The 7822-nt window shown below is 35.6% G+C and overlaps 1 non-coding gene across 1 annotated transcript; it reads right to left on the bottom strand.

The window, feature by feature from the left end:
• Positions 1-511: 511 nt before the first annotated feature.
• On the bottom strand, positions 512-618 carry LOC111764275 (U6 spliceosomal RNA). The gene has a single exon (XR_002796926.1). It is a non-coding gene; the product is annotated as a U6 spliceosomal RNA (small nuclear RNA).
• Between the last annotated feature and the right edge of the window lie 7204 nt (positions 619-7822).

The raw sequence follows: 7822 nt of genomic DNA, 5'->3' as shown, positions 1-7822 counted from the left end.
CATTAGGTCAAACAGCATTTTGAAGTCATGTTATTATATGTAGACAGGAATATTCTGCTGATCCGCATTGAACCTTTAATTCAAGGTCATTTTCTAGTTGCATCTTCAGCTGGTATTTGGTAGTGATCCCTCGGCACCAGGGAGGCTCATCCCCTGGTGTCATGTCCCACGCTGGGGAGAATACACTGCACCTACATGCTGAGTTTGGCTTCGAAAGTGGCCACATTTTAGTAACATGAAGGCTGTCAGGAGGAAACTCCCAGGCACAATGCTGCTCTAGGCCTTGTTCTTATTGCAGGTGTATAGGCTCACAAGCATAGGCATTAGTATCAGGAGCCCACTGTTGGACCCTCATTCCTTCCTGGTTCTTACCGTTGCATCTGGGGAACTGCCGCTGCTCCCCTAGGGACCATGACAGAGACCCCCGGCCAGGAACCCAGTACCCCCCCAGCTGTTGTTTTTAATTGTTTCCCCTATGAGTATATCTAAACATTACCATGCACCCTGGACATAAAATATGGAACACTTCACTAATTTGCGTGCCATCCTTGTGCAGGGGCCATGCTAATCTTCTCTGTATCGTTCCAATTTTAGTATATGTGCTGCCAAAGCAAGCACGCCATGTAGTTTTGATCACTGTAGGTTTGTAATATGCTTTAAAGTCAGGGTAGTGTGAGTCCTACAATTTCATCTTCTTTTTCAAGATGTTTCTGGCTATTCTATGAAGCCAATATCACCTTAGCCTTATCCTTCCAAATACATTTGATAATTAGCTTTTCCATTTCTGCAAGAAATTCTGATGGAATTTTTACTGTGATCACATTAAATATGTAAATCAATTTCAGTAGAATTGACATCTTAATGATATTTGATCTTTCAATCCATGAGCATGGAATATCCTTCTTATTTAGATCTTTGATCTCTTTTAGCTATGCTTTGTAGATTACTGTGTATAAGTCCTTCACATCTTCAGTTAAATTTATGCCTAGATGTTTAATTCTTTTAGAGTCTATTGTAAATGGATATTATTTTCATAATTTACTCTTCAGATTGTTTATTTCTACGTTATAGAAACATTGTTGATTTTTGTGTTTTGATTTTATTATACTTCCACTTTGCTGAACTCGTTTATCAACTCCAGTAACTTTGTTGAAGTTTTTTAGAACTTTCTACATATAGGGTCATATTATCTGCAAATACTGAAAGTTTTCGTTCTTCTTTTGAAATTTGGATGCCCTTTCTTTTTCTTCACCGACTGCTTTAGCAAGAAATTCTAGCACAACGTTGAATAACGTAACATTGGGCATCCTTGTCTTGTTCTGGATTTTAGAGGGAAAGCTTTTAGATTTTCAACAGTGATTGTAATTTTAGCTGTGGACTTTCATATATGGCCTTTATCATGTTGAGGATGTTTCCTCCTATTCCTATCTTTTGGAGTGTTTTTATCAAGAAAGAATGCTGAATTTTGCTGAATACCCTTTCTGCATTGATAAAGATGATCATGCAATTTTTCTCTTTAGATTTGCTAATGTGGTGTATTACTTTAATTGATTTTCTTATGTCACACCATCCTTGCATATCTGTAATAAAATCCACTTGATCATGGAGTGTAATTCATTTAACATGTTGCTGGGTTTTATATGCAAGTATTTTGTTGAGATTTTTGCCTTTAAATTCATTAGAGAGGTTGATCTGTAATTTTCTTTTTTTGTAGTATCTTCATGTGGCTCTGGTATTAGGGTGATGGCTGCATAGAATAAGCTAGGTAATGTTCCCACTTCTTCAATTTTTGAAAAAGATTGAGTAGGATTGGTATTATTTCTTTTCAGCATTATAGGTAGAATTCACCTGTGAAATCATCTAGTCCTTTATTGGGAGGTTTTTCATGATTTATCACCCTTTATTTGTGATTGGTCTGTTGAGGTCTTCTATTTCTTCTTTTATTATTATAGGTTGTTATTTTATTTCTAGAAATTCATCAATTCATCTAAATTGTCCAACTTGGTGGCAAACAATTTTTCATAGTATCCTCTTATGAATCTTTTTATTTTTCATAGTATCCTCTTATAGTGCACTTTTTATTTCTGTGGAGAGAGTGGTGATGTCTCCTTTCATTTATGATTTTATTTTATTTGAATCTTCTCTCTTTTTGAATTTGTTAGTTTAGCTAAGGGTTTGTCAATTTTAATCCTTTTCTCAAAAAAAAAAACAGCCTTTGTGTTTATTAATTCTCTACTTTTTTTTAAATTCTCAGTTTCATTTAATTCTGCTCTAACTTTTGTTATTGCTTTCCTTCTGCTTTCTTTGAGATTTGTCTGATGATCTTTTTCTAGTTCCTCCAGTTGTGAAGTTAGAGTTTTTATTTTATCTCTTTCTTCTTTTTTAATATAGGCATTTAGGGCTATAAGTTTTGTTATCAGCACTGCCTTAACTACTCTCATAAATTTTGGTATGTTTTATTCTCATTTTCATTCACCTTGAGATATTTACTTCTTTCTCTAGCAATTTTCTCTTGGAACCATTGATTGTTTAAGAGTATATGGTTTAATTTCCATATATTTTAAGATTTTTTAGTGCTCCACCTGTTATTGATTCCCAGCTTCATTCCCTTGTGATCAGTGAAAATGCTTTGTAAAATTTCAATCTTCCTAAATTAATTGAGAATTGTTCTATGACCTGGCCTGTGGTTTATCCTGGAAAATGATCCATGAGCACTCAAGAAGAATGTATATCCTGCTTTTTTTGTGGGTGGAATGTTCTGTATATGTCCATTAGGTTTAATTCCTTTATTGTATTATTCAATTTATCCTTTTCTTTATTGATCCTTCACTTTAGATGTATTGTTTTTGGTTTTTTTTTTGCTCTTGCTGACATTGATATATTCAAGATCTCTACTATGATTGTAGAGGCATCTGTTTCTCTCCACAGTTTTGCCAGTGACTGCCTCATATATTTTGTATACCCTGGTTAGATACATAAATATTTATGATTCTTATTTCTTGATAGATTGCCTCTTTTATTCATATATAGTGTTTGTCTTTGTCTCTTATAACAGTTTTGCATTTGAAGTCTATTTTGTCCAATGTTAGTGTAGTAACCCCAGTTCTTTTTTGGTTACTGTATTCATGGAAAATCATTTTGCAACCTTTCACTTGCAACCTATTTGTGTCCTTGGGTCTAAGTTGGGTCTCTCAGATAGCATATAAATGAGTCATATTTTTAAATTCCTTTTGCCAATCTGTGTCTCTTAATTGGGGACTTAAATCTATTAACATTCAATGTTATTACTATAATGGCAGTACTTACTTTAACAATTTTATATTTTGGCTTATACATGTTGTATCTTATTTTTGTTTCTTTTTTTACTCTTTTAGTTACCCTGAATAATAATCTTCTTTTCTATACATACCTTCAAACCTCTCTCTGCAATCTTTTCCTTTCAACCTGCAGAACTTCCTTTACTGTTTCTTGAAAAGTCAGATTCTTGTCAATGAATTCTCTCAATTTCTGTTTATCTGTGAAAATCTTGATTTCACCCTCTTTTTTTGAAGGACAACTTTGCTGGATACAAAATTATTGGCTGGCAGTTTTTTTTCTCTTTCAGCACCTTAACTATGCCATACCACTGCCTTCTCACTGTTGTGGTTTCAGAAGAGAAATAAGCACTTAATCTTATCAAGTATCCCTTATATGTGATGGATCTTTTTACTCTTGTTGCTTTCAAGATCCTCTCTTTATCTTTGTCATTTGCATTCTGATTACTTTGTGTTTCAGAATATACCTGTAAGCATTTATTCTGCCTGGAGTTTGCTGAGATTCCTGGATATGTATAGTCATGTCCCTTATAAGAGTTGGGAAATTTCTAGTCATTGTTTCCTCAAATAATCCTTTTTCACTTTTTCACATCTCTTCTCCTTTGGAACACCCATGATGTATATGGTTGTCTCTTTCATGCTGTCATTTAATTCCTTGAGTCCCTGATCAGAGTTTTTCATTTCTTTCTCTATCTGTTCTTCTGTGTGATTTCAGATGTCCTATCTTTTGATTGGTAAATTCTTTACTCTGCCTGTTCAAATCTGCTGTTGTGTGATCCTAGCAGATTCTTCTATTGTGAATTTCATTACCATAGCATATGGTATTTTTTATTTATGTTTATGGTTTGTTTTCTTTGCTCACCCCATGCCTCTTAATATCATTTATCTCTTCCCTCATCTCCTTGGATTAATTTCGGAGATTTGTGTGGATAACTTTGATCAGTTCTTCCAAATTCTGTATCTCTTCTGGCTTTTTAGTTTGTTCCTTTGACTGGGCCGTATATTCCTGTTTCTTAGTATGGCATGTAATTTTTGCTGACTTTTTTTTTTTTTATTTTTTTTATTTTTTTATTTTTTATTGACTTTGTAATAATATTACATTAAAAATATATATGTGAGGTCCCATTCAACCCCACCCCCCCCCCTCTCCCCCCCCCCCCCAACAACACTCGTTCCCATCATCATGACACATCCATTGGATTTGGTAAGTACATCTTTGGGCACCTCTGCACCTCATATACATTGGTTCACATCATGGCCCATACTCTCCTCTATTCCATCATGTAGGCCCTGTGAGGATTTACAATGTCCGGTGATTACCTCTGAAGCACCATCCAGGGCAGTTCCATGTCCCGAAGACGCCTCCACCTCTCATCTCTTCCTGCCTTTCCCCATACCCTTTGTCCATTATGTCCACTTTTCCCAATCCAATGCCACCTCTTCTATGTGGACACTGGATTGGTTGTGTCCATTGCACCTTTATGTCAAGAGGAGGCTCAGATTCCACCTGGATGCTGGATGCAATCCTCCCATTTTCAGTTGTAATCATTCTAGGCTCCATGGTGTGGTGGTTGTCCTTCTTCACCTCCATCTTAGCTGAGTGTGGTAAGTCCAATAAATCAGATTGTAGGTGCTGGAGTCTGTTGAGGCTCAGGATCTGGCTATCACATTGTCAGTCCAGAGATTCAAATCCCCTAAATATATCTTAAACCCCAACATTAACTGCACCTCCAGCACATTATTTGCTGACTTTTAAGCATCTGTTTATCTTGATGTGTTTGCTGTTTGTCAGATTCTCTGTCTTGCCTAGGGTATTATTTTTGTTTGGCTTTGTGTAAGATTCTCCTTTGATTATTTAGTTTCACTTATTCTAAATCTTTAGAATTACTTGTTTTTAACTGCTTTCCTGCTGCTTCTGGAGGAGGAGTGCAGGCTTCTGTTCCCTGCTCTGCTAACTTGGATCCTTCAAAACTTCTTAATGCTTAGGAGTTATTTCTTTCTGATCAAATTATTTGTATGCTCATGTATTCTGTCTCAGGAACTTTGCATTTGCTGCCTTCTACTTGAATGATATTGCTTCAGATATTTTTATGGCTGCCTCTTTCTCTTCATTCAAGAAGCTAGTCAACTGTTAATTTTATATATAAAGATTTTTTAAAAATGATTTTAAATAAAGAAGACCCATCTCACTCCACTTACTCTCACTTTCTAACACTTCCTCTCACTTTACCTTATTTTATCTGTACCTGATGTTATATTGTATATTGACTCTGTCAACTAGATAGAAAGTTCTAAGTGTAGTGATTGTTGGTTTTGTTTCTTGCTACACCTCCATCACACTGAAAATTACTAATGCATAGTAACTGCTCAATGATCATTTTTGGCAGACTGACTGACTGTCATCCCTCTGAGACAGTGATCTTTTTTAGTACAGAAGCTATGTTTTTGTATACTCAGCAACAAGCACTTAGCAACAAGTTCTAACATACATTAGGTGCAAAAATACATATTGATCAAATGGATGGCATTTTAAATTAATCATTCAAGAATTGGTATGTATTGAGAGGTCAGGAAGGGAAGCATTTACCATGGAGTATAACTACTAGGGAGGATGCCCAGTGGGACTGACTTGAAGATGGACTTTTGAGACAGCAAAGATTTTATTGAGATACCAGAGAAAGGAAATCTGGTCCAATGCACATACTACACTCAACATATGTGCATAACCTTGAATTAACAAAATTAGTTTTATATTTCAACACTAATTCACTTTTTAAAAAGTACCATTTAAAACATGCTATAGGATCACCTTCTTCATTCAAGTGCGAGGTGAGTTGATCATTGGCAGGTGTCCAATATGACGCTAATAGCGAGTTCTATTCAGTGAAAATTGTTGACTTTTAGGAAAGTGTTCCTTTTCTTCCTTGCTTCATCTCCTACTTCATAAAAAGAATAGCATTCTCCTGAAAGTGTCACAATGTAAGTCCACAAATGAACCCTCTTCCTTTGAGAGAGACTAACTGTAGGGGAAAAGATAATTACCTAGTTCCTTTATCTCCAAATTATTTGTAATAAAATCTGAAATCACACCACAAGGTCTTTCATAAGGATGTCATAAATTAAGATGCATCAGCGTATCTGGTGCATCTGTTCCATTCTCCAGCCCTTTGTCTTCTGCAAAGAGCACACCAACCCCAATCCCCACCAGACAGCATTTACGCAAATGATGTCGAGGTCTATAGCATTAATATTCAGCGATTGTCTGTCATAGACACCTTACTGTACATCTGTTATGCAAATGTATGTTAATTCAGACTCCCTGACAGCTGCCTAGCTTCCCTCCCTAAAATGATCTTTTCCATTTTGAAGTTTGCAATCTGTTCCCAAAAATGTTAATCCAACAATTAGCTGAAATTGCTAAACAGAAATTGTACATTTGGTCTAAAATAGAAGGGAGCATTTTTAAATGGATGCTGAACCTTCTTCCCACATCATTTATTTTATATGTGTTTTCACGCACTGTAAACATTGATCTCTACACAAGCTCTGCTTGGGGTAAGTGGCTGTTTTCCCTACCCCAGTCTCCAGAATTTGACAAGAAAGGATGCTATCACCATTCCTGCCATTCAAATGACTTTATCCTCAAAGGTGTTTTTAGAGATACACATACTTTCTCTCCATGTCTGAAATTTCTGTTTTCCCCACCAAAATAATTAGTATCGAGTTCTTTGATATTAACAAATGACAGTGCAAAAGCATAAAGTGACAAACATTTGGGAAAAGGGATCTAAGGGAGTATCCCATGAGACAGAGCACATAGTAGACACTCTCTTAGTAGGTTTTTGATGAAGGTTAAATGGATGATGCTTCCAAATTTACAACCTCTATTTTTTTAGTAAACAGATGAAAGGTTCTGAGTCAATAATAGAGTTATTAAGAGCTTGAAAAGGATTATGGTGATTAAGAGGATGGTAAAAGATATTACACATCTCATGAAAATCAACCAAGATTAAAATTTATTATGAGCTTACCATGTGCCAGTCACCATGTTACCATGTGAGTTAACTCTTAATAACATTCTTGGAAAACGAGTATCTTTTTAGTCTATTTTAAACAATGAAGATCAAAGTGAGATGTGACTTCTGTATACTCCCAAGCTTTGAGTTTCCTATCAGTACTCTTTCCTCATTGTCTGTACTGAGGAAGAACTTGGATGGAAAACTAAAGGATATGGGTAGTGAAGTAGCAGTCACAGGCTATTTCTGAGCCTGTTATGAGTGGATGTCTTATGCTTGGTCCTCTGGAAAATCCAAAACCCAAGTAAAAGAAATGGCCTAAGATTTATGCTATACTCCAGCAATCCTGAGGACTCAGTATCTTCAACGTTCTTATAGACAGACATCTCTCTTACCATAAAATTTCATTTCTAAAATTATGGTATTAAACCAGCCGATTCCAAAAGTTCTACTTTAGTCCAACCCTTCATTTTCTTTCAATTTATCTCTTCA

Source organism: Dasypus novemcinctus, chromosome 1 (genome assembly GCF_030445035.2).
Source record: "Dasypus novemcinctus isolate mDasNov1 chromosome 1, mDasNov1.1.hap2, whole genome shotgun sequence".
Taxonomy (NCBI): domain Eukaryota; kingdom Metazoa; phylum Chordata; class Mammalia; order Cingulata; family Dasypodidae; genus Dasypus; species Dasypus novemcinctus.
This window is presented reverse-complemented; position numbering and strand designations above follow the sequence as displayed.